Source organism: Lepidochelys kempii, chromosome 15 (assembly GCF_965140285.1).
Source record: "Lepidochelys kempii isolate rLepKem1 chromosome 15, rLepKem1.hap1, whole genome shotgun sequence".
Classification (NCBI taxonomy): Eukaryota; Metazoa; Chordata; order Testudines; family Cheloniidae; genus Lepidochelys; species Lepidochelys kempii.
In genome coordinates, this window is record NC_136394.1 from 14,338,705 (window position 1) to 14,363,970 (window position 25,266).

General features: G+C 49.0%; 2 pseudogenes across 1 annotated transcript; both read left to right on the forward strand.

The window, feature by feature from the left end:
- The first annotated feature begins 1,776 nt into the window (after nt 1–1,776).
- LOC140898879 (immunoglobulin lambda constant 1 pseudogene) lies at nt 1,777–6,536 on the forward strand (annotated as a pseudogene). Its single transcript, XR_013634737.1, has 3 exons — nt 1,777–1,853; nt 2,890–2,954; nt 5,890–6,536. The product of XR_013634737.1 is annotated as an immunoglobulin lambda constant 1 pseudogene (transcript).
- Nucleotides 6,537–10,727: 4,191 nt separating this feature from the next.
- On the forward strand, nt 10,728–14,641 carry LOC140898880 (immunoglobulin lambda constant 1 pseudogene; annotated as a pseudogene).
- Nucleotides 14,642–25,266: the final 10,625 nt, after the last annotated feature.

A 25,266-nucleotide genomic window follows, 5' to 3' on the forward strand; every position in this document is an offset into this window, starting at 1 on the left:
ATAGCTGGGAATTTGCATCACAAAGACATTTATCATGGACCCCGAGCTGTGCTGGGCCACCAGCCAAAGGAGACCCTGATTCCCTGACAGTCCTGGGGCCAGGGAGGTAAAGGGATACGTTTGTATCACATATGCCACGTATGTGTCAGATACCACCATGCTGTCACCTCTCACAATACGGGTGACATGGATGGGTGGATGGATGGCCAGTCATGCACTGCCATCTCCTACAGAAGGGGTTAAGTGGAAAGGGAGCAGAGGGAGGCTGCGATATGGTTGAGTTTGAAAGAATGAAGGGTTCTTAAACTTCACAAAGTATGTTTAACGTCCCCAGACCAACTGTCCCACCATTCCCCCCCTACACAAACAGGTCTGTACATGGTGGGAGGGTAAGAATTCCAGGTTATGATTTGTGGAGCCCCAAGAGTGTGCAGTACACAGAGGAGACAAGGGCTCTCAGAAGTTTTCAGCAGCTCACACAGAACGTGTGTATGAGAGGGAGAACGAGCATGGGCCATGGAGTTCGCTACTCGAATTCAGGGTGTGCGCTGATTTTAACACTACTTCATTGACAAAAAGGCTCTGTTGCCTTGCACATGTAAACTACAATAGACTGATGAATGGACTGAAAAGCTACATGAAGTATTTAAGGGGTTTTCAAAAGTGACTAACTCCATTAAAAGTCTAAGTTCAACTGAAAGTCAATAGGATTTAGCAGTGTAAGGGCCAGATTTAAAAGGCAATGAAATGAATGGGCGTTTGGCAGCTAGGTGCTTTTGAAAATCCCGCTAGGTGCCATCCTGTACATATAGGTGCTTAAATAGCTTTAACACTCCGGCCCAAAGTGCTGAAGTCACTTCTAACAAGGGGACTTCAGCACTTTTGCCAGCGGCTCAGGCCTCCCCTCCCTACCCAGCGAATTCTCACAGCGTCTGAGCCTGAGCCACTGAAGTCACAGGAGCTTCCCCACCAACTTCAGTAAGTGTCTGTTAGTGTGTCAAACACAGCACGTGAACCTCCTTGGCTTCAACTGCGGCCCATTAATGAGGAAATTAGGCTGGTACCATTCACGCCCCTGGCCGTGCTGAGCTGACACACACCAGGCACTAAGGGGGGGTTCGTGTTTACAGTCAGAGGGAGGGTCCAGGGCCCTGGTTTAATTCACGAGAAACCAGCTGAGCATGGACACAGCTCACAGCCTAGACGTTTACTGGCCCTGCCTTTGGCGAGAGGGGCACCACACGCCCACACTCTGCTGGGCAGCAGGCACCAGTGCGGCTCCCCTAAGGTGAGGGGAAGGGAATAGCCCAGCAATGGTGGGAGTCTCATGGCAGCTCCGTCCAGGGAGACAGCGCTGGGATTTACTGCTGAGAACAGCTAGGAAATACAGAGCAAATGGCTGTCGTTGGGGGCACTGTGTTAATTTCTGAAGGCAACTGGGGGCTCCCTTCAGGAAAGTGCTGATCTCTGCTGTGCACTGTACATGGGCGGATACCAGCCTGGCCTTGTATTGGTGCCAACAGGGTCTGGGGCATTTTCCAGCATATGTCAGCTGTGCGATGGACACGGCTTTTACTAACACCAAAGGTTCTGAGCATCTTGCTTGACTCTGGGCTTCCAGCAATGCCTGCACCTGACCCACTGCTGGGGTTCAGACAGAGCGTGGTGGTCATCGGTTTCATGGCACATGTATCTTCAGCCCTTCCTCAGGCATGTCCAATGTGGAGACTTCACCAGCCCCCTGCATGGCTCAGCTGAGAGCGAACACAGGACGTCATGACGCAGCTTCTGGCAGAAGGGCTGTGCCCAGTGAGTCAGAGCAACCCCCTGGACGATCTGAAGATCCCGATCAGGTACGTTCGGACAATAGGGGAGGGGATGTCTTAGCTTCTCACGGACAGGTGCAGGGAGGCTGCGCTATTCAGAGAGTAGACGAGGACAGCACGTGGTTTGGATCACACCCGATCCACGCGTGTGCAGCCCCTGGCATGTCTGATCTGTCTCTTCGCTGACGCTTATTGGTGGGTCACCGGGACATGCTGTATATTAATTAGGTCGAGAAGGATGCTGATGCTCCCAGGCGTGTGGGGTTCCTGACACGTGCTTTCTAAGTTTGGTTATTGCATCCGTAACATACACGACAGCTCGTGCGCCTCATTCTTTCCCCGACGTAATTCCACCAAAGTCAATACAATGGCACCAGTGATGAATGCGGCCCAGTATTGGCCTGTCCTGGCCAAATGGCAGTGGAGGGACCAACACGCAGTCCAGTTGTGTACATGCCCTCCAGCACCCAGACCCGTTCTCCACGGGCTCCAGGCACAGCAGCACAGATCCACAGCCGGTGCGGGGGTTGGAGGAGCGCTGTAGTGGTGGGACCCAGCACGGTACCAGAGCACAGAGCTCCTTTGGTTCCCTCTAGGTACCATCACGCCCCCATCACTGTAGTGCCTGAGCATCTCTGGGACACGACAGAACTTATCCTTACACCACCCTCGGAGGCACGGAAGTGCTGCCCCCATTTTACAGACGGGGAATGGAGGCACAGAGAGGGTGTCACTTGCTCAAAGATACAAAGTCAGTGGCAGAGCCAGGACATGAACGCCGCTCTCCTGACTCCCAATCCACTGCCTTAACGACAAGCCCATCTTCTGCTCTCTTATGGGGGCTGTCTGCGGGGACCAGGATTTGGCCTTATTCTGAGTTCTCCCAAGGAATACTCCATTGCTTCATTTCCCAGTGGATCTTCACTCCTCCGATTGTACAATGAGTTTCTCCAGAAAGGATAAACCTGCACTCCCATGGGGTGCCAGTGGAGATTGCCCCGTACCTCTTTTTCCCCCCTCACGGGCAGTGGAGGTGACCTCTCCCTGCCATCGACTCGGACAGGTTTTTGTACAGCCGTGTGTCACTGTGGGGGGTCTTCGGTGGAGGAACCCAGTTGACCGTCCTTGGTAAGTCACTGAATTACTCTCAAACTTTCCTCCTCCTGGCTGTATGGTACGTTTTCCATGGTTTTTTTCCTGCTTTCTTTGTCTTCATCTTGGGCTTGGGACTCCTCTCACTTTATATATGGACTTTCACACTGTGTTGGGAAGAACGTCTAGTCTCTCTGGATAGTCATAGCAGGTGTACATGGCCCATGTTGGATTTTCTTTTCTTTTCCCACTCAAGAGAAGTTTGAATTTGACCATGAAACCTATTGAGATTCTGCCACAGGGTCCCCACTTACGATGACCTAGTTTTAGCCCCTTCAGGAAAAGATTTTCCCTCTTTTTCTTTTCGGGTATGAACTATTTCTCATTAGCACCGGGTGCTAGTTAGTGTATGAAAGAAACCCCGGGCCAGCTTCTCCGGTGCCGTGCAATGCCCTAGCTCCATTGTCCGCAATAGACCTCCACCAGCACTCACCCCAGGATCCTGCAGACAGGTGTCCAATCCCGTGACATCTCATGTGCTATAAAAATCCTTGCTCCCTGGTGATTTAAAATTGGATTTGTCAGGGGCCGTTGGAAGGAAATGCTTAGGAATGAGAGCTGGGCAGAAAATATGGTTTTCTTCTGTGAATAATTTCAGAAAAAGCAAAACAAAAAAATCATTTTCATCTCAATGGTCCCAAAATCCCAAACAAGCATTTTCAGCTGAAAACAGAAAATACTTAAGCTAATGACATTTTTCGTCTTAAGATTTATATTTTTTCCATTTTGGGATTTTCAACCAAAAAACAAAACAAAAAAATAACAAAAAAATTTTTTCCAAGGCAAGCAGACACTTCCCACAAAAATTTTCATTCAGTTGAAAATCAAATTTTCCACTGAAAATAGTTTTCATGGGTCATTTTCAACCAGCCCTATTTGTCACACTGCTCATTTACCGCTAGACAAGTGACTGATCAAATTTTAAAAATCGAAGGCCAGCTCCCCATTTGGTGTAAATCCATGTAGCTTCCTTGCTAGCAAGGGACTACACTGATTTACGCTTACTCTGAGGAGTCTAATTGCACTGACTGACTTACAATGGAACGGATCTTCAGTGTCAGGAGTACCTTGGATGACTATAGCTACCACTGAATATTCAGCTTGGAAATGCAACACAAATCCACCCAAAACTTTTAGTTATGCAAGATGTTAGTTAAACGTGATGGGGCTGGAGCAGCCTGCAGGGGGAGCGGGCTTTAAAGAGGTTGCACTAAACGTGTCCCTCAAGCCTGGAGCACACTAACGAGGTTGCTGGCCAGTCTGAAAGGATAGGCGGCTTCGTAGAGGCTGGATTCTGCCAGCTCAGAGATCAGGATGCTGGCTGGACCAGCCGGCTTCACTTACAGAACAGCCTTGGGGACCTGATGGACCTGGCTTAGCCGGGGCTCGGTAAGTCAGGGCTAACAGTATTAGCTCAAATACCATCCTTGGCTGCTTTGACCTACATAAAGCGTGAAATAATGAGGGCCCAGACTGCGGGAGCCCTACTCATGCCGAGTAGCACATTGCTTTTCATACAGTCCCACTAAAGTAATAGGACTGACCGCCTGTGGAGTAAGGTGCAACCTGGCGTGAGGACGGGCATCCCAATTTGGCCCCAGCACCAAGGCTGCTGCTGCAGAAATGTTACTAAGTTTAAAAATTCCCCAAACTTTTGCATCCCTTCTTAAGCAGGTAGTGCCTTCATTGTGCCCCACCCCCCCCCCGTCTCTATGCAGTTACACAGCACAGCACCAGGCTAGGGCCCAGGGGAATCTACACCATGAAATCAACCCTCAGTGTGGTAGTTTGCAAGGTCCCTTTTCTTCTGGTCTTGGGCCCCAATCTAGCAAAGCACTTTCAGATGCACACTGGATCGGGCCCTGTAGCAGGGACTGGTCCCATAAGGACTCTGTACTTTACAGCTGCTGAAGACATTTCAGCAACAAGCTCACTTGGTAACTAGGCTGTTCAGCAACAGGAACAGGCAACAATGGTTTGGTAGGAGATTGTTCGTCACACCCAGGTGTTAATCAGAAGATCTGACCCTTAGCAGAGAGGCCTACCAACCCAGACAGACAATGATGATTCAACAATGGGTTTATTGACCCACTTGGTAGAATAGAGAATTTATCCCTGCTATGGAATTCCATAGGATGCTTCACAAACAAACTCCCTCTCTCCCAAAACTGTACAGAATTTTATACTACTTTCTATAAAAGACTATTTAATGTATGTAGCTCTCTTGTCCTATGCTTTGGATCCTAGTGATTTCTTTGTAATTATGAAATATTTTTTCCAGTAGAAAAAAATGTGGATTACCCCTGTTTCCTCTGTGTCTCGAGTGAAGCAGCCCCCAAGGCCTGAACAGACAAGTTAAACTCTAAGCTTAGACCCAAAGAAATATCCCCCAAATAATACACAGAATGTAGTCCAAGGAAGATACTTAGATGCTGGTTTAATGCTTTATATTCCAAAGATGAAGCACAAGGCAGAATGAACACTGTCTTTCCTCTGTGAATGGCTTCCAATAGCAGTTCAGTGCATACAGATTGGAACCTAATGGTTTAGTCACTTTCGGACAAAATCATTTTTCTCGTTAGCACTAACACTGTATTCCTCACACCCTCCCCCCCGAAAACTCTCGTTTGTAGTCAGTTACTGTTACAGGTGCATGAGTTATACACAGTTCCTAACTAGTTCATAAAGGAAGGACCCCAAATGTCCTGTGCAGAGGATTGGACCCCAAACGTCCTGATTCCCAGTCCTGTGCCTTAACCAAAAGAACATCTTACATCTCAGATCATTACCCTGCCCACGGCGCTTATGAGAGGTTGGATTTGTTACACGGCAGAGATCTGGAATTTCTTACATTCTGCACTGGCAGTCTCTGGATTTGGGTTTTCTAACACTGAATCTCCTTGTCTTGTAGGTCAGCCAAAGGCATCTCCTACTGTGCACCTCTTCCCTCCATCCTCGGAAGAGATCAAAACAAAGAGCAAAGCCACACTGGTGTGTCTGCTGGGCAGCTTTTACCCAAGCTCAGTCCAAGTCACTTGGAAAGCTGACGGCCAGCAGATCTCCACTGGAGTGGAGACGACCAAGCCATCCAAACAGAGTGACAACAAGTTCATGGCCAGCAGTTACCTGTCTCTGGATGCAGCACAGTGGAAGACCCATGAGACCTACACCTGCCAGGTGACACACGATGGGAAGAGCTTCGAGAAGTCCCTGAAGAGCTCAGAGTGTTCTTAACCCTCTGACCAAAGGGGGCTCAGCTGGTTCCCGTGTCAGTCTGTAGGGGGTCCCCAGAGGAGCCGGAATCTGCCTGTAGCACTGCTATAGTGTGGATTTCCAGCAAATCTGCTTCCTGTTTTAGGTGGGGGATTTTACCAATTCATCACACCTGTCTTTATTCCCATGTCCCCGCTGCTCATACCCCTCTGCATTCCCTGGAAATGTCCTTCCTGCTTTAGCCTCTGATGCAGCCTTGTTAGGATATTAATAAATCCAGAAACATGCAAGTATTGCTGTATCTGTGAAGAGTTTAACTTCTTCTGTCCCTTTTACACCTTGTGTATTAATTGCAACATTCACCTTCTCTTCCAATAAAATAAACTTACCTTTTTATCAGCCAATATGGTTTTCTTTTTAGTAGGGATCTCGTGGCTTTGGGGTTTCAGACAAGCTAAGGAAGAAGTAACGCTAAGTGACGTGTAATATCATGGAGATCAGGGGAGGGGAAGGGGGAGAAATGTCACAGAGGGATCATTACCCAAGCTGAGACTGTTCTCCCCTAACACTGGTCACTCTGGCTCTCAGCCAGCCTTCTGGGAGGGGTGACAATTGCTGCTGCACAAATCTATCTCCAGAGCACACATTGTGTTAGGGATTCACTGGGGGATCGTGGGCTGCATGAGAGCGTAATGCAAACCCCCGTGGCTCTGCAGCCAGCCCTGCTTGTTCTGGGATCCTGGCAGCTCCCAACAGACCAGCAGGGCTTGGCTGGCTCAATGCTCAGCTGGGTCACTAGCCCTGCAGAGACCAGTCTGCTCTGTGAGTTAGTATTGAGTCACCCTCTGCCCTCGCAGGGGGCAGATTTCCACTCCCATCTTCTCCCTGAGCATTAGTCATTCTTCAAGAAGCCTCATTGGAGTCAATGGGCTATTGGCTGAACAAGTCAGCACTTAGGGGAATAAGTGTCCAAATCTGGCCCATAGAGTGAGGGGGACCACACTGCTGCAGGCTGTTCCCTGGGATAAGCTGCAAACAGAGCTCCTAGCTACTTCTGGTCAGTAGAGACACAAACCCCTCTTTGGAAGAGTGGCCTTCAATATCCTGCCAACACCAACCTGGCTGACAGCTCTCTACCCACCCAACTGGGCCTCCCCGCAGGTTCAGCTATACATGGAAATCTGCCTGAAATAAACTCGTCCTGCTGGCCCCTGGGTGACACCTGCTGTGTTTCAGACAGAGGGGAAGGGGGTGACCAGTTTGACCCGCTGTGTAAGTGTGTAAATTCTTTGGAATCCCTCAGATGCTTTATTGTTTATTTACAAATAAATCATAACATTAGTGATGGTCTGGATTCTGTGGGGTGTGCAGCACCAGGGTCCTTAATTATTCTGGTGTGTTGCACAGTTTGGGTTTTAATTGGCTTGTCCAGACAGTTTGTCCCCCATTAAAAACCCATCAGTTGTGCTGGGGAATCAGTAGCATGCGAGACTGGATACTCTGAGGGGCGCCCTGGAGTCTGTCCCTCCCTTCCCAGACACCAGCATGCACCGTTTGTATACCTGAGAACTCAAATCACGGAGAGCGTTTAACATGGACCCATGAGCAGTGCGGGGCCAGCCAGCCAAAAGAGACACTTCAACACTGATTCTCCCACAGCCATGTCAGCTTTAAAACAATAATTGAGGAGGCCAATGAGCTTTACAGGGTTTAAATTGGTATCATTTCTGTATGCCAGATATTTGAGGAGAGCAGGGTGGGAGCTAACACTCACAGTATCTGCCTCTCATTGCTGGCAGGCCACTCATGCTCTGCCGCCACCAATGAAAAGGAATAAGGAGGAAAGACGACAAATGGAGGCTAGCCAATAGAGGAGTTTTGAAGGATGATATTTTCTTCCCCATCACACGTTTTTGACATCTCTGCACCTGTTTGTCCCTCCATCCCAACACACACACACACACAAACTGTCTGCGAGTTATAATTATCCCAGATCATTGCTGTTTTGTGGAGCACTAAGCTGGTACATGGTGCTGTAGAGAACACAGAGGAGACAATGGCTCTCCAACGCTCTCAGGAGCTCGCAATGCAAGCATGGGAGGGAAGGGGTCCGAGAGAGAGAAAGCCCACCAGAAAGAGTTGGCTGCTAGAACCAACTGGTTTGTGCTGATTTTTTAAAATAATGTTCTTGATGCACGGGCTCTGGAAAGAGATTAAATTCCTTTACTCAATGATTATTGATCAATCCTCTTGCCATGCAAATGTGAGCTCCCGGAGACTCTGATGAATAGATTGAAAAACTGCATGAAGCTTTGAGGTTATTTTCAGTAGTGACAAACTTCCTTAAGATCTAAGTCAATGGGATTGAGGCTCTTAAGGGCCAGATTTTTAAAGGTATTGCAATAAATGACCGTTAGGCACCTAGGTTCTTTTGAAAATCCCAGTAGGCCCCTATCTGCATCTTTAGGCACCTAAATACCTTTAAAAATCTGGCCCCAAGTGTCTAAATCACTTTTGAAAATGGGGTTGTGTCTCTCAATTCATTTAGGTGCTTTTTAAAATGTTACCCTTTGATACGATGGTGACAGATGCTATAGAAAGCCCTACGATTCATAGACAGCTAGAGGGATAGTTTATCTGCAGTTTCTGTAAATACCCCTCTGTCTTCTGTTTTGTAGCTGGCTTCCTGCTTCTGGGGCATGCCCTGGGTGGTGTGCAGTGCTCAGGTGTGCTGTTCTCTCCCCATCAGATGAGTGCCACTCCAGGGGAAATTCCAGTTTAAACATTTTCAACTAGCTTCCATTGGCTTGATTTGTCAGCTAGGGTTTGGAAAGCAGAGGGGTTTTTGGTCCACTGGCTCTGTGGGGCTTACAGACCCTGGGCTCCAGGTCCTCCAGTAGAAACCAGACACCACCAGAGAGCAGCTAAAAAAATCCCCCATGGAGTCTACCAGAACTTCTACCTGGGGAAGGTGTGGGTTGTCTCCCCTCTGAGTCCGTACGTGTGTTTTTCTACAGGTCCCCAACATTGCTACATTCAGATTTCACATGCACCCACTTGAGGTCTGATTCTCCAGTCATACCAGCGTAAACTGGCCGTAATGCCATTGACTGCAGTGGAGTTATGCTCGATTGAGACTGGCCCGTAGCATCCATTGGGGTCTCTATGTCCTTGTTTTCTAGAGCTGGAAGCACTTGAGCATCAGAAGTATGGCACGCAAAGTGCCATAGGTCACACCCTTAGAGGTGAACTGCAGGACTATTAAAAATTGACTCATGACTGCGATGAGATGTCAGTTATCTGTTAGGTCACAGAGCGCTCCATTCTGGGATATCTTCAGCTGGCACTTCCTGGCTTGGAGAACGTCAAAGGGTGTGAAGTATTTTTAAAAGCTCTCCTCACCGGTGAGTTCGGGAGCCCGGAGATCCGTGCTTTGCTTTAAAATGCAGAGTTGGAAAAAGTGTCTTACAGATTCACTCATCATCATCCCACTGCAGAGTCTTGGGGAAAGAGCAGAGCTGGGCATATGCTGTCTGAGAAAGAGGTTGCCATATGATTTCATCAGAGCTAACCCCTGCTGTGCTCCAATACACAAAGCACGCACCGCCCCTCCTCTGTATTCTTCCCTGCGCACTTTACAGCAAGCTGAGCTCCCCTGCATCTGTATAAAGACTTACGCCTAAACCACCCCAGGGTTTAGCCAGCATGGACCGGGTGGAGGCTCCCAGTCCATCTGGAGACCAGCTTGCTGCACAGAGGGGCTGCAAACCTCCCCGCGTGGGAGAGCGCTGGAGGGGGCCACCATTGCCCCCAAAGTAGACTTCACTGGTCAATACATGAGTTTTTCTTTCAGGTCCCATACATTAATTATGACACTTAGCTGGACTCTATAGATACCAGAGAGAGAAAGAAGTTCACATTTCCAGACAGAGGGATGGTGCAGTGCTCTGGAAGGACAGATGAAACCAGCCGAGTGGAGAGAGGGATCACAGTTAAGATCTACGTTGCTGATGCCTGGAGAGAGATGGGGTTAGCATCACAAGTGAACAGTCTACTGGGCACCAGGAACTGAATCTGCCCTGTGACTCTCTGGAGGGAGAGGAGAGCTCTGTAATGCTGAGAGTTTGAAATCAACATCTTTAAGACAAGAGTGCCTGGTTCAACTGGCAAAAAGATCAGAATACAGATACAGGCTGAAGTTAATTCTACAGGCTGCTTCCAGATTGATGTATCCTGCCATATTATTAAATGACCAGCCTGTATTGGTACAAAGACTTGGTAAATTCAAGTTTACCAGACAGACAAAGCCTCGATAGTCCCAGAAAAGCTTGGAGGTTCCCAACTGGTTTTCAGCTACCAACAGCAGTCAGGAAAACCTGTATTGAACCGACTGCTAGGCCCTAAACCAAGGATGATGTAGGTTTTATTCCCTGGGAAATAAACCATAAGCACTGGGTCATTGTCTCACAGCTCCAGACGTATCCTGAACCAGATACCCTATTGCCAAGGGCCGACACAGCAACATCTCCTGTGAATATGGGATGGAGTCGCTTCTGCCCTGGTCTGGTGTCTCCTGAAGAGGCAGATCAGAGAAGGTATAGTACAGTTATCCTAACTTCTCCCATAAGACAATAATGACCGCTACAGAGAATGGGTATCACTTACTATAACAATGCAGTACCAGTTTTCACACATCGTTTCCAACATACTGCGTTCAGTAGTCAATTGTCCTTGTTCTCCAATGCTTGACATAGGTTCTCTGACTTCATTTTTAAGTGTTGCAATCCTGCAAAACCCAGGAGTCTGACCTACCTAATACCTGCTGTATCCTCTAAAGGATGGCACATGAAAAAAAAAAAAAGAAATCCGTGAAGCTATATGGGATATCAATGCAGGAATTGGCCCTTGGTGTTCATGTCTATAGGTGCTCCAAGTTCTCCACAGAGGAGCCCATCTTATCTGCAAAAGACCTCCGAATCGGTGAAGAGCAGAATGTTCTGTTATTCTGTCCAAGTGTTCTTCCCCCAGAAGACAACACTTCCAGAAACACTGACACAGCAACAATCAATGGTAAGTGTCAAATGCTGGAACTATAGCATGGTTCTTCCCAGGATTCCCCTACTGAAACCTCTGGCACATAGTCTCCCTTTATGCGGCGTAAAGAGATCCATGGTGGCGTCCATTAGGGTGGAGGTAGCAACATTCTCATTCTACGCACGGTGTCCATGTGGGAGCACCCTGCTGTGCTAATGCCCAATCAACATTCATTGGACCCAGGAGTCTCCTCAGAGAAAAGGAACGTCTTCCTGATCTCTGGCAATTCCTGATTCAGCACATCCACGGGGTCACCTTCTGCTTGGAGGTTTTTGCACAGCCACGTGTCACTGTGGAATGTCTTCGGAGGAGGAACCCAGCTAACCGTCCTTGGTAAGTAACTGAAATATTCCTCTATAATTATTGTCCAGCTAGTTTATTACTTGTTTTGTTTTGTTTTTAAAAACTTTGCATCTTTTTGTTCCAGTAGAATGAATCATACTGAAATTGTTTTCTTTCCTTTTACTCTGTGATTAAGAAGGGGCTTGTAGTTCTCGCCTCAGAATTTATCGCAAGACAAGGATTTGGTCTTTTTAAAAAATGGATATTGAGTTTCTCCCATGAGTGAAATTTCTAAGTTCCTTGCCCTAGTTTGTTTGATGTTGGTTGGGTTTTTTGGGGTCACAGAAGGTTTGGGGGGGGGAGGAGGGAAACTGTGACCCAGTCAATTAGAATTCTGCTAGTTTATGCAGCAGGAATGGGTTTGGTTTTCCTCCTTTCTTTGAAGGAAAACCTCCCCCAGATACAATCACTTAGAAAGGGAACGCTGTGCTTTTTTATAGGAGGTCTGGTTTTTCAGAAGACTATTGTGTCACCAAGACAAACTGCCACTCAGCTTCTGAGACAAACCAAACTTCGTTTGCTTTTTTATTCTAGTTCAGATTTCCACCAATACTCAATGTAGTGGAGGAGTTCACTGTTAACGTTAACAGTGATTGGGCATGGAAAAGGGAGAAAAGGGGGCATCTTAATTCAGGCGGCTGCAGGTTTCCCCTGCTGAAACCCCTGACACATATTCTCCCTTTATTCTGCATGAAGATCTCCCACTGATCCCTATGGGAGCTTCATGGGAAATCAAGGGGAGGGTGAGACATATTAGGCTCTTTTATGACAGTCTCCAATATTAAAATGTACTTAGAAGAAATATGGCAAGGAGTCATTAGTGACAGGCCTGGGCCATCTGGATCCTTGTAGTCAGGGGAACATAGAGACTCTCTGCAGTAACAAGAATTTAATCAAACCTGCAGTACATTTCAGGAAATCCCAGCCCCGCTGATGCAGTCGGAGTTTTGCCATTGACTGCTGTGGGACCAGGGTTTCACCCATTGTGCCTTGTGAGGATCTCAGAGTATTTTACAATAGGGGTTACTATTCCTCATGTCACAGTTGGGGAATGTGAAGCGTAGAGGTGAAGTGACCTGCCCAAGGTCTTACAGCACATCAGTATCAGAGTCAGAAATAGCACCCAGGTCTTCTCACTCACCGTCTCCCGCCCTAGACCTCCTTTGCTAGACAGTTCTATTTACAAAGGGTCACCTCCTCTTCTCCCCTGCCCCCCCCCCGGGATGGGGCTGCACAGCTGAACTATCACCATTGGCAACAGTTACAACATCAAACAGAGCCAAACACAAAATGCTCAAAGCCTAAACTAAGGGACCTTAATTAAAACAAAAGGGCAACTTTCCTGAAGGGTTGCAATAGCACTGGGGCTTCCAGCTACAATAGGGACTTGAGAGCTAGGCAGATTTAGGTTTCCCCAAAACCTGTAAGACACAAAGAGCTTGTCAATATTGTAGAGGGGGAAACTACTGAGGTTAACAGAAAATGAAGCTTAAAGGCTGTAAGACCCTGCAGAACAATGTTCCTAAAAGTCTGACGTTTAGAAAGAGGAAGCCTCCCTAAGAATATATTAGCCTGTTTGCAGGATTATGTCCTTAAGCAGCAATTTGGACTGGAATAATCAAAGAACACGACATCAAACAGATTCTATGGGAAGCTCTGGAATTGCCTTCATTTGCTCTGCTGAACTCTGAATTTTAATGGCACACTCTGGGGGGGGGGGGTTGTTTTTTCTTGCCTTGCTAGTGATAAGTCTTTTAAATAAGACTTGAACTCACTTTTTGAAAATGCATCTAGTTACTGACTCGGGTATGAATTGTGAAATGTGCTATATACTTAGGACTAGATTCTGATCTCAGTTACACCAGTGTAAATTCAGAGTCACACTACTAAAGACAATGGAGTTAGTATTGCTAATGGGCTAAATCGTTATCTAGGGCCTGATCCAAAGCCTATTGAAACGAATGAGTGTCTTTCCATTGAATTCAATGGGCTTTGGATCACACGCTCTCTCTCTTAAGTTTCCCGTCTTTATTTAAAACTGATCAAATCCCATTAACTCTCCGTGGAAGAAAAAAGCTGAAAAGTGGGTTTTATAACATTTTATGAAATAACTTTTTTTAAAAAAAAAATCCCTCAAAAGTACAACGTCTGCAGCTTCGAACGTTGTTTTCAGCGTAGCCTAGTGGAGATAATTGTCTCCACAATGTCTGGGAGCTTGCCCCAGGAGTGCAGGGCATAGGAAGGAGCTCACAGTTGGATACAGTAATTGAAAGGGAAGCATTTTTCAACAGATGGGGCAGCTGTAGCATGGTGCTATTGATGCGAGTTCGGTGCAATGCCTCTGCCAGATGTTTTCCCTGACTAGCTCTCAGCATGTGCATCTCTGAGGTCTGAGTCAGGGCCCCATCCTCAACTCTGACCCATCTAAGTAGTCCTTACGCAGATAGCCCCATTGTAACATTAGAGTCATTGAGAATATGCACACTGGTCATAACTATTCACAGCAATAGTTTGACTCCAAGCTCCACTGTCGTATAGGAAAAAAAAACTCAAACTGAATGAAAATTGGCAATCACACCCACATTATTTAGCTCTGAAATAGTTTCCTTCCTTCTGCTTTGGCACGTTCTAGAATTCAGCTAATGTTAATCATTCTCCTTAATCCTCACACTGAATCTCCTTGTCTTGTAGGTCAGCCAAAGGCGTCTCCTACCGTGCACCTCTTCCCTCCATCCTCGGAAGAGATCAAAACAAAGAGCAAAGCCACACTGGTGTGTCTGCTGGGCAGCTTTTACCCAGGCTCAGTCCAAGTCACCTGGAAAGCTGACGGCCAGCAGATCTCCACTGGAGTGGAGACGACCAAGCCATCCAAACAGAGTGACAACAAGTTCATGGCCAGCAGTTACCTGTCTCTGGATGCAGCAAAGTGGAAGACCCATGAGACCTACACCTGCCAGGTGACACACGATGGGAAGAACTTCGAGAAGTCCCTGAAGAGCTCAGAGTGTTCTTAACCCTCTGAACCCCGGGGGCTCAGCCGGTTCCCATGTCAGTCACTAGAGAGTTTCCCAGGGGAGCCAGGAACCATAATGCGGATTTCCAGCAAAACCGCTTCCTGTTTTATGTGATCCCTTTGATACCCACCGTTACTCCTATGTTCCCACTGCTCTCGCCCCTCTGCATTCCCTGGAAACATCCTTCCTGCTTTAACCTCTGATGCAGCCTTGTTACAATATTAATAAAACCAGAAACGTTCGGCTATCGCTGTGTCTGTGCAGAGTTAAACCTCTTCTGTGCTCTTCACACTTACTGACTGTATTTGAACTATTTACATTATCTTCCAATAAAACATGTACCTTTATCATCCAAATGTTCATCCTTCTGTGTTTGAGTCTCTTTTGCATTACACTTTTTCTTAGCTACTTACTCCATGAACACTAGCAGCAGAGAGCTGGAGTGTTATTCCTTGGGAGTCATAGATGAGCTAACGATTGATCTGATCTAAGGTGGTAACTCCAAACCCAGGGGTCCCTACTGCAGAAACTCTCCCCGGAAGCAAGTTCTGTTGGTTAATTACAGAGAACCAAATTCTGCCTAAGTCCTATTGAAGTCAATGGGGCTAATCCCAGGGTAAAATGTGATTCATTCCAAATGAGCAAAGGTGACAATGCAGAGATGTTTGATTGTGTGATGCAAACGCTCTAGTTACAATTCAATCATAACAATCCAGGCTTCCTTGAGGTTTATAGCTCTAGGCTGCTCATAGTGTGAACTGACTCATCAAAAACTATTGGACTCTTAAATACAATTGTCTAGTCTTGCATCAAAACCACACAACGTGTTGAGGTATTATTTCCCCTTAGCGCAATGACAGCGTCCAAATCTGCAGATACAATGGACATCCCAGACAGCAGCACTTAGATACCACTGGGAACCAAGTTCCTACAGAGGAGTTATCAAGGACTCCAAGTGCCCAAGTTAGATGCAGCCAAAGGAGATGCCTTTATTAAAATAGAGTCTTCAGTAATGATGTACACTTTAAAATAATAATTGAGGAGATCAAGGGGTGTAGGGAATGGGTTAAATCGGTTTGCTCACGGAAGGGCTTGAAAGGAGGTGTACACCGCCTAGCACTAGTGTTTGGGGTCCTCTCCCTGGCCTGCCAGATTCTCCACTTCTGGAAGGGAGTTGGGAATTGGGGACGGGGGAAGAACCTGTCTCCTTCTTTCCTCCCTCTACCCAGATCTGTGCAATGGACACTGGCCGGTACTATGCATGGTGAAATGAGATACATGCGTGCACACACACAGGGAGGGAGCTGTGAGATGGAGCCAACGAGTTTGCAGTCATGTTTTAAAACATTTACTTATTAAAAGGCTCCAGGCACAGAGTAACTTTTCTTTTGCTCAGTGGCTACAATGTAGTAGTTTCACCTGCATTGAAATTTGGACCCAAACCCGAAATCCTACTCTGGATCTGAATCTCAAACACCCCAAAGATCAGAAGTTGCACAGATCTAGAGTTTCGATTTGACCCGTTATCGGAATGGGGCTGTTTGTAACATCAGAGGGTTTTTAATTGAGGCTCCTCTCTGCTTGGAAAAGGAGCCAGAAGCGCTTTGATCGATGGAAACATTCTTTAGAGCAGTTGTGCCCCCACGTGCTGTGTTCACCGGCTACTCTAACCTCTCACAGGCATAATCCTTGGTAAACCTCAGCAGCATTGCCCAGGGTACAAGCACGAGGCCACAATCCGATGTAAGCAAGAGCAGGAATATCATGCTCTCTGGAATTCCAGTTCAGGACTCAAATGGCTGGACAATCATTGCATGATTGTCTCCTCCAGTCTTCCCCCTTCCCAGGAGTCTGGTCTCCTAGTTCTAGCTCCCTCCCTCCTGACAACTGCATGGTAGGGTGAGTGGGGAAGGGAGCGGGGCCTTGAGCTCAAGTTTTTGCCCCTACACGGGGGCATGAATCCCCCCGCCACTCAGAGTTCGGCACCCGGGGGAAACTGGGCCTGATCCTCTCTCGCCGACACCTGCTTTGCACGGGGCTCGTTGTGCTGACTTCAGCACAGTTTCTCCTGGTTTACCCAGTTGTAAGTCGGGGGGGGGAGGGGGAGGAGGGAGAAATCAGGCCCAGGATGTCTCCTCTTTCTCCAGCAATGGAAGCCAGCGATCAGCGTCAGCATTACAAACCCCTCGCTAGCCCCTTGCTGCTACCATAGCACCCTTTAGCAAACAGCCATGGTAACCAGAGAGCACCACACTGAGGCTGTTTAATGGTCTCGGTGACGGGATAAAGGAACGAGGTTCAGCTCCTAGTGGACAAGTCTCCACATCCCAAAATTACCACCGCAGCCAGTCCCTTTATGGGCCTTTACAGTGGAACAGCCAAGGGCTGAATTGGCCTAGACATCTGGGGACTGAACTACAGACCCACTCACCCTAGAGCCGGGCCTTCCCACGTAGGGTTGAGGTGCATTGGCAGACCATCATGGGGAAATCCTACATGCTACACCTCTAAAGAGGGCTTCGGGCTCTAGGCCTGCCAGTCCAACCCCTTTCCTAAGCCTACAGCCCTGGGTGCCCAAAGTTAGGGACCTAAGTCCATATTTAGGCACCAAATTGAGTGGCTTGGTTCTCCAAGGTGCCAAGAACTGCAGCTCCAGCAAAAACATTGGCCTAAAAAAAGTGAGACAGAAGAATGGTAAAAAGAAAGCGTCCGGCAGACCCCTAGTGCCTGTTAGAGGGGTAAACGCAGGACGGAGCTCCCACGAGTTATGAACAGGGCTGCGCATGACATGTCATGACCCTGAGAGATGGTCTCTTCAAGTACAGAAAGCCATGCACGCAGGTAGGCACTTGATTTCATTGAGGAACGGGGAGGCAGGTACTGACCTAGTGTCCTAAGTGACATCAGTTATTTGGTTTCGATGGGTCCGGCCTGAAAACCTATCAAAGCTTTTCCATTGACCTCAGCTGGAAGGCCCTTCCTGCTTGGAACGGCTTCCCTATTAGCCAGAAATCACTTCACTTCCTAGAGAGCTGGACATTCCTTCATGGAATCCACCCAGAGCAAACACGTGGAGCCAGAGTCTCTGCTGTGGCGAAGAGCCGCTCTGGACAGCAGGGGATATTGGGGGTCAGGATGAGGAAATCAGGGGGTAAGTTACAGCTCCATGATTCTCGACTTGATCCAGAGCCTGTGGGTGTTTTTCCATTCATTTCAGCGATGTTTGGATCAGGTCCTATGAGCCCAGCTGTCCCCAACAGGCTCAGAGCACTGGGACAAGACTGGACCCCTAACCCTGCCCTCAACATATTTGACTTGCATTCAGCTCTATAAATGGGCAAAGGGGTGGGGGTGGAGGAGTGTATTCTATTCAAACCAGTTTGCCCATCCCTAGGACCCTGCTAGGACCACCATGCTTGGTTTGTTCCCAATAAACTCATTTCACCCCTTGTGCCAGGAGTTTCTACAGAGAGAAGACATCTCATCCTGCTCTTGGGCATCAGAGGAATAACCCCAAAGGAGTTTTTCCGTGCTGAATTCATGACAGGAGTGGGATCTTCCTCTCACTGAGCGGGAGGTTTTTGCACAGGTGTGTATCATGGTGGTGGATCTTTGGTGGAGGAACCCAGCTGAACGTCCTCAGTAAGTAACTGGAATAGGCTTGCACGATCTCCTCTTCAACGGAGTACATTTTTTCCCTTTCATGTGCATCTTTATACTTTTAATCTTTTTTCTCCAGGACAGGTACTTTTCCTATGTAGAGTGTTCAGAAATTGTTCTCTTTTGCTCTGTTGTATGATACCACAAGGTGCTTGTCAACTAGGAGCAGCTTGAAGGTCCCCAAACCACCAGACTCTTTCCGACAGCTTTTTGCAGGAGTTTTAGATTTTGGATATGGGGAAAATACTGTCCAATGGCCAAGCTGCATAGGAGCCCCCACATTCATCACACACGTCCTCTAAACTGGAAGCAAACTACTCTTTTAAAGGACAGGTTTGGGAATCTCCTTTCTCAGCCGTTTACTGCATAAAGCCTGAATATTGTGGCCATAATTTTCAAAGGTGGCCACTGATTTAGGGTGTCAGTTTTTGAGCCCCATAGAGACCCTGATTTTCAGATGCAGGGAATTCCCAGCTCCCATTGACTTTAATATGAGTTCTGGGTGCTCAACAGTTCTGAAAATGAGGACTACGTTCTCTCTGGCCGGGCAGCGCAAACCAAGCCATCCACTTTAGAAAAGTCAGCTCTAGAGTCCTGCAGTAAGTCCTGGCAGGAGCTGTAAAGTCATAGCACTGGGCTCTCCATTCATTTCAAGTCCCTGCTTTAGTGTGCCTGGCGAGCCACCGCCCCTCATCTGATCGGTTTTCCCCCACTGGAGATGTCTCCAGAAGTTGCAGAAAAGCCAGTTTAACTCAGGCTGTTCTGCTTTCCGGCAGAGAGAGAAAATCTCACTAATTATTGATTAAAAGATTTGCTGAACCGTGTCCTGAAGCACCAGTTTGGAAGCGAATAATCAATGAATAATACATTAACAAGCTACTGCAGCATCCGCTCTGCTGCTTGGCTTCGTTCTGGGAGGGAGGTGAACTTCAGGGGCTCTGCCAGTTGCAGCTGCTCTTGCTAGTCGGAAGTCTTTTAAACAAGACTTGACATTCATCATTGAAAATGCCTTTTTATGGGTTGATTGTTTATTTAATGGTCCCCTAAAATGTCCTTTTACTGGGGGGGGGGGGTTCAGCAGCCTCCTCCCCCATCAACTCTATTGAAGTCAATCTCACTGACTCCTAGGGGAGCTGGATCACACTCTAGCTGATTTTTGTATCGAAAAAGCAGCTTACAGGAAGAGATGGGGTGCTGGGTTTCTAAGCATAGTGCCTATGCCGAGAGTACAGGGCAGAGAACGTCCGCATTTTTATTCCAAAGTCACCTCCCCAGTAAGAGGGAACAGCTAATTGATGTGGATATAAAACTCACCCGGGGCTCAATTCTCTTCTGGGTCCGATACCGGTCTCTGAGCCTGCACTGAGCAACACGAGTAACGTCTGTCGCTCATGGTGCATTTTCTCGCTCCTCCTCATTGATGAAGGACACTTTAGGAAATGCCCCTCGGCTCACTGCTGGGGTAGACGAGCGTCCGAAGAGGCCTTGTCACTGCTCTTGCTGTTCTGGCTCCCCCACAGGAGTGTGCCCAGATTTCGTATGCATTGGGGCACCCCGGCAGCTGCTCCCCGCCTAGCTCCTTTATCTGTCGGAGTAATGGAGTTAGGCAGCTGGGGGAGGCCCATGCAATAGTTCTGAGTCTCTCTGTTCTGCGAGTGGGGCAGCACCCTGCCTTCCCCAAGGGCAACACGGCCTCCGCTCTGCAGCACAGCACAGGGCGAGGCTCATGGCTAGAGGGTGGCATTTAGCCACAAGCCCTGAGGAAGGGGGTGCTGCAGAGTCCCAGTGCTGCAGGAGACCTCAGACAAAGGGGGTCCATTAGGCTGCCAGAGGGTGCTCCCCCAGGTACAACAACCTGCCCTTCCCCCTCCCGGCTCAGCATCCAGCTCCTCAAGGAGCAGGAAGAAGGAATGAGCATGTCCCGAAGCGCAGGGCTTCCTGGGACTGCTGCTGTGGGCACCCCTTGCCAGGGGCCTGGAGGGAAGCCTCTTTCTTTCCCCTCTGGATGCAGCTCAGTGGAAGACCCAGGAGACCTACACCTGCCAGGTGACACACGATGGGAAGAACTTTGAGAAGTCCCTGAAGAGCTCAGAGTGTTCATAGCCCTCTAAACCCTAGGGTGCTCAGCCAGCTTCCGGGTCAGTCACTAGGGGGTTCCCCAGAGGAGCCAGGAACCATAATGCTGATTTCCAGTAACTCTGCTTCCTGTTTGATGTGGGCAGAATCTTTGCCGATCCCTTTGATATCTGCTTTTATTCCCACTTTCCCCCTGCTCTCGCCCCTCTGCATTCCCTGGAAATGTCCTTTCTGCTTTAGCCTCTGATGCAGCCTTGTTCTGATATTAATAAAACCAGAAACATTCAGCGATCGCCGTGACTGTGAAGAGCCAATGGGCGTAATCCAGCAGATGTATACAACTTGGAAATGCTTTAAGTAAAGGTAAAAATAGACACACGCATGGCACGGCTCAGGCCTGCGCCCTAGCCCTCCCTAACAGGAGTGGGTGACGCAGTACTTACATATGCATTGGCATTGTTTTTTATTTCCCTCAGCCTATAAAGCTCAGGGCCATGGTCCTTGCAGTGCGCTGGCAGAGGGAGAAAAGTTTGTTCTAATACATTTGCGAATAGCGAGTGACTGGCCAGGGCTACCAATGAATGCTGCACATCTCTATGAAGGCCTCTCACCCCAGATATCCAGAGGCTCAGTCCTTGGGCTGCTCTGAGCTGACTCTGGTGGCCGCTGCTACATTTGGGGTAGGGGAGAGAGTGCCATGTTTGCAGCACGTTCTTTGTATCAAAGCAGCTGTGAGTTGGACGCAGCTCCAGCACCTGGGGCTTCAGTCGCCTTCTCAGTGCACACAGGTTAATAGGCAGACAGTGAGTGAGCAGGGGGGTCAGGAGAGCAAAGTAAGGTCCCACCCCTGTAAACCTTAACGCATCTGAGAATTCCCATGGGTTCCAGCCAGGCTGCTCGCCAGGGTAGGGCTTTGCAGAGTCTGGCCCTAATGCAGTTTACTGCGTGGCTGAAGAAATAAAGGTCTGTATTCCCTGGTGATCACAACCACGCGTGCAGGACGTGTGTACATGGGCGGCTGATGGGTACTGCTGTGTTGGAGACTGATCTGAAAGGAGCACTGCGCAGGGGAGGAGGAACATAACTGGGGATTTCCCAGCCCCTTAGCAATTGCATTGGTACAGACGCAGAGTGCTGTGCTCCCAGCCCCCTAGCTCCCCTTCCCCCATCCTGTCCCTCTGTGTTTCCCAGTGCCCTGAAACTCCTCCCATGCAGCTCCCTCTATGTCCCCATCTCCTGGCACACTGCCATGCTCCCCAAACCCAGGCTCCTGCCCCTCTGCAGCCCCCACCAGGTCGAGTGGGAAGTATTTAAAGTGTTAAAGAGAGGCCGTGCACCTCCATGCCATCAAAAGTCTCACTTGCCATTAAATTCAACCCACTCTGTAAATTTTCAGCTCTCGGCATCCCTGTGAGGTTATTGACAGGGGCACTGGAACAATTTGTCTAGCGGGGGTGCTGCGAGCCATTGAGCCAAACGGTAAACCCTGTATGTGATGGAAACCACTTCGAGCCGGGGGGTGCGGCAGCATCCCCCTCACCTCGAGTTCCAGCCGATGGTTATTGATGCACAAGCTCAGCACAGAATAAGGTGCAAGAGCAAAGCTGCCCGTGGCTGAAATGCTAGCCCTGCATAGCGAAGGCTTGTCCTCTGCTGCACACAGCCACCTCGAGAGAGGCAGAAGGATTGCTAACACAGGAGATGGGGAGCAGGAAAATAATGGGAGATGAGTCAATATAAAGGGGTGCCATTCCTGGGGTAGAGACAGGAAGGGAAGGGTATAATGCCAGGGAGTGCTGCTCTCTGCTCCTGGTTTACATGCGTCATATTTTATGCACCTAGCCCCCTAACAAAGCTGATCTCTGTCCTCTGAGCCTGCAATCCCATGTCGATCACCTGGTTCCAGGTGCATCGTAGCTGACAGGCCAGCACACGCCAGAGGGCCCAGTTTGTTCACCACCAGCGAAAACAGAAGTGAGCCAGGCTTCAGGAGCAGCAGAACACAGGACAATTGCACCAGCCTGTCTCGCTGAGCCAGGTCCCCAGCGAGCGTAAACGGGCATGCAACTCCATGGAGGTCAAGGGATCTTTGCCAGGGAACACCAGCGGGCGAATCGAGCCCAAGATCTTTATTTGAAATCCTCCTTTTCAAACCCTTTTAAACCACATACAGAGATTAACGAGATACTCTCTCCCGTGTCACCCCAGCCACACGAAAGGCTGGCCTCAGTGGATAGCCAAAGAGAAAGACAGACGCTGGGGGCCAGGTTTTCTAACCCAGCCTCCATTCGCTCCCAGCACACACAGCCTAGCTGTGCTCACCGAAACTCAGTTCCTGTGCAGAGCAGGCGGTTAGTCATCTAGCTACAGGGCCCGAGCTGTGCACCTAGCTCCCCTCCCCCAGTCACCCAAGGCACAAGTGTCATCTCTGGCTCTAGGCTGGGGTCAGAGCAACAAGCAGGCCAAGCCCCTCTGGCAGGGCTCAGGGGGCCTGCTGTGAAAAGAATGTTTCCTTTTTTTTAAAAGGTCCCAATTTTCCCTTCCAGAAACCAAACTGCCAGTTTAGGGCCAGATTCCAGGAGCTGGAGCCTGGGTCAAGGGGCAGGGACTCCTCTCCCGCAGGGCACTTGTGCAGGAGGCAGCCAGAGTTGGGGTGGCCCTACCAGTAGCATGCAGCCCCACAAAGGGGGCGAGACTGGGCATGTTAGAGGCAAGCCAGGCCCATCCACCCCTACATACTTCCTAGGACTCAGACGCTCATGCAGACAGGGATACATGGAGCATTTGTTGCCCCCGAGAACATTCCCACCGAGGGACATTGAATGTGCCTTGTCAGTTACCAGCCTCCACCTGCACCCTCACCTGGTTCTCAAAGCTGAGCCCATCGGCTAATCTCTGGTCATCCATAACTGAGCTATTCACACGCTTGTTGGACTAACCTCAAATCACATCAGTTCTTTCTTTTTTCCCCCCCAACACCCCAGGCAGCTTCTCCTTTAGAAGAACCTCTTCTTGTACCCACTAGAAACAAAGCCCCACAACTGTGTTAAATGGTGAAATTTGTACCTGGTTCAGTCCACGAGACCCAGACAGCTACAAGCACACACGCATCCTGAGCGGAGCCCAGGCGAAGCCATCCAAACAAAGCATCAGAGTGGAAGGGCCATTAGACCTAGCCCTGTCAGGTGATACAACAAAGTATTTCCACCTGGGAAGCAATCAGTCCAATTTCTAATGGGATCTAAGGCCAGAAACGCTTCTGGAGGTGATAGGGGCTAAAGGCACTACAAGAGCTATAAAGAGAACCTGCAGCCTTCCCGGGCCAGTCACTGGCTGTGATTCCTTGTAAATCAAATGTATAAAAGTCTGGTGATCGGGCTCGGGGCCTGCATACAATACAGAGCAATTACAACCAGGGCACAAATCCAGAGCCGCCTACTCTGAAAGGAGACGCTATAAACGTAACTTCACAAGGCACTATGTTGATTGTGTCTCAGTGACGCCTTATCAAAAACGCTCAGTGTGGAAGCAAACAGAGATTTGTTTCTAGCTGCCAGCCCTGTAAACTGGGCTCCTGGGGCCCCATTCCTGAGAGAGCTCAAGGGGGCAGATTTTCAGGCATGCTCCCTTCCCAGTGTGGCACTTCTGGCCAGCATTTCAGAAGTGCTCAGCAGCCAACCAGCTGGGCTTGCTTGAGGTGAAGCTGGATTCGTTCTTCTTCACCCATCAACACCAGTAACAAAGGTTCTGCAGGCCAAATGGTGGCCACAGTGACCCTGAAGCAAGCCCATTGCCTTCCCATTATCCCTGTATTGAACCTGTGCAATCCCCAGGCTGCCAGTGGGGCTGCACACGTGGAACTCATTGGAATGTAGTAACCAGCTCTGCTGCTGGTGCAAAGGGCAGTTCCAGTGCAATTGTGTCGAGAGGCGGCAGATCCCAGACCCACGGGGAGCAGATCTCTCCAGGAAGACGGGGCTGGTTTTACAGAGCTAATCTCCAGCCTGGAACCATGTGCTCTGCCACACACAGGCACCAAGGGGAATCTCCGCGCGGCGAACAATGGCAGGAGTACTGGGCCAGCACTGAACGCGCACACACCCCCGCCCACAGTAATCTATATGTGACGGTCCATACCAGCGGCACCAAATGGGGCCTACCGTGTGATTTCATGACCTGGATGCTCCTGGGGGCTGATGTTCCCCTTGCTCCCAATGTGACCTCACAGGCCAGACTTTCCCAAGTGCCCGGAGCGTACGTGTACCCAACGGGCTGAACTCTTCTGAAAATCCAGCCCTATTGTAGGTGATCCAGCCATCAGGGTCATACAGGGAGCCTCTCCTATGGCTGCGTATTTCAGTAATAACAGCAAATATACCAACGCAGTTCAATATAAGGCCAGAGCAGCAGAAGTAGAAAAACACTGAGAGGCTTCGACCAGGGAGAAAATATCCTAGAATCTGCTCTAGGGTCTTCTGACCTTTGAAGGTCTGATTCTGAGTCTGTGAGTGAATATTTCTAAGGGGCTGAGATTCTGATTAGTCCCATTGCGAAACCCCTCAATCCAGAAGTAGACTCATTTACTTCTATGGCCTGACTCATGGTGCTACTCAATACGAGTAAGGGAGGCAGAATCTGGCCCTAAATCAGACACAAAGACAAAACTCCCCTCCAAGGGAGAGGGTCTGACCCCTTATTCGTGCTGAGTATCACTCGGGGAATAGTGCCTTTGAAATTACTAGGGCTACTTGCAGAATAAGGGCTGCTCCATGGAAAGGTGGCAGAATCTGGCTCTAGATTAGCATAAATCATAATGGCCTTTACCCATCCAGTGTGTGCAAGTCAGTAGCATGGCATCCACTCTCCCTGTGTGTAGCTACAGCTCAGAT